The sequence below is a fragment of the Galeopterus variegatus genome, unplaced genomic scaffold (genome assembly GCF_000696425.1).
Source record: "Galeopterus variegatus unplaced genomic scaffold, G_variegatus-3.0.2 Scaffold13002, whole genome shotgun sequence".
Taxonomy (NCBI): Eukaryota; Metazoa; Chordata; class Mammalia; order Dermoptera; family Cynocephalidae; genus Galeopterus; species Galeopterus variegatus.
In genome coordinates this window covers 1-1979 of record NW_007739113.1, presented here as the reverse complement: position 1 = coordinate 1979, position 1979 = coordinate 1, and the positions used below count along the sequence as shown (strand labels likewise).

General features: G+C 42.2%; 1 non-coding gene across 1 annotated transcript; it reads left to right on the top strand.

The window, feature by feature from the left end:
- Window positions 1–341: 341 nt before the first annotated feature.
- On the top strand, window positions 342–415 carry TRNAI-GAU. Its single transcript has one exon. It is a non-coding gene; the product is annotated as a tRNA-Ile (tRNA).
- Window positions 416–1979: the final 1564 nt, after the last annotated feature.

The window sequence follows — 1979 nt, the reverse complement described above, 5'->3', positions numbered from 1 at the left end:
AGTTCATTTGGCTGAGACAAATGGATTAATACTAATAATAATGATATGTAGCACATAAATAGCACTTATCATGGGCCGCACATTATTCTAAGTATCATCCATATATTAACTCATTTAATCCATACAACAGCCCTGTGAGACAGTTATTATTATTGTTAGCATTTTTACTATTGAGAAAAGTGAGTCATAAGACATAGAAAAGTTAAGTGAAGTTTCCTAAAGACATATAAATAAGAAGCAGTAAAACTGGTATTCAAATTTAGGAAGTCTGGCTCAAAAGTCCATGCTCTTAACCACTATCTTTCTCCAAAATCAGACCTTGGAACAAAGATTCAGGGGCTGGCTGGTTAGCTCAGTTGGTTAGAGTGTGGCGCTGATAACACCAAGGTACAGGGTTTGATCCCTGTACTGGCCAGCCACTCAAACAAACAAACAAACAAACAAACAAGCAAACAAACAAACAAACATATAAAGAAACAGGGATTCAGTTTCAAGTAATTTATCTGGGAGATGATTCCAGGAAGCACAGTGAGAAATGAGGCAGAAAAGCAAAGAAGTTGATTAAAAATGTTCTAAGAAGTGGGTTATTGCGATGGGCAACTGGGGCCTGATCCTGCTGGGGATTCTCTAAGAAGCTGAGTACAACCCAGTACTGAGGATCCTTCCTGATGTGTTAATTCCCTGGCTCTTTAAGCCAGTCCCTGTGTGTGCCTCACCCACTCCTATGGCCAGAAAATAGCTTCAACCAGAGAGACACAGTAGCCATACTGGAGCCTCAGCAGCTACTATCTAGGTGGGTGAAGCGGAGGGCATATGGGAAGAACATTGACAGCTTACTCATAGCAGGTCCAGCCAGTTGTATGCAAGTAAGATGGCAAGTTAAGATAACTGTGTGGAACTCAAGGAAAGTATCAGAGTTCGTCTTTTTCTGTACTCAAGGAGTTGTTTTTAATGTCAATGACCAAGATTATCTCACCATTCACCTCCCTTCATCTTATCTGTCATGATGTCACGTAGGCTTTACCTCCTTGGTAGCTCTTCTGTCCCTTCTCTGCCTCCTGCTATGTCTTCATCCAAGCCTTCATCATCTCTTACCAGGACTGGCCCCCATTCTCTGACTCTTTCCAATGTACGCCTTTGCTGGGGTCATCTTATTAAAGCACATATTGAGCATGCCCCTCCCCTACTGAAATCCCTCAGGACTTTCCACAGCTTTCAAGGAAATGGCCACAGTCCTTAGTATGGCAAATGAAGCTACCATCTATAGATAGAACACTGCATTTCTATGGATAGAACACTGCATGTCACGCCTCCTAAATTCACAGCCTCATTTCCATGCACAATCTGACTCATCTGTGCCTTTGTCTGGGAGTCTTGTGCCTGGGCACATTCTCTTTCTTCTTCATCCAGATCTGTCTTATGAGACTCAGCACAGACATCGCCTCTCCAGAAGTCAACTTCTTCTCGCCCCCAACCGACATGCCCTCAGGGTGTGCCCCTCTTAGTTGCTCCCAGAGGACCCTACACACAGCACAGTGCTCAGCACGTGGTGGGGGTAACCAAAGAGTGTGAGGTCCAAACTGGTACACTTCTGAGAGTGAAAGGGAATGTTCTTAATAATTACATCAAGACAACCAAGACTTTCCCAGGGTAGCCAGGCTGTATTGTCACCCTACACCCATAGTACATTTCCAATTGATGGTCCTTGAATGCATAGGTTGACAAACACACATATGATTTCTACAAATTAAGTGAAGTGGTCTCATAAATAGGGTACACAATGTCATAGGAAGTACACAAGATGAGTCATTGGTGGCCAGAAGAAATATTATAAAAAATATATAATTTTTCCTAAATTCTTATTTTCTGTATGTTTTACTATTGGATTTTCCCCTGTCAACAGGAGGATATTTATGACTCCTGAGGTTTTGTCACACTGATGCTGAGTAGCAAATCACCCTCAAACTTTGTGACCTAAA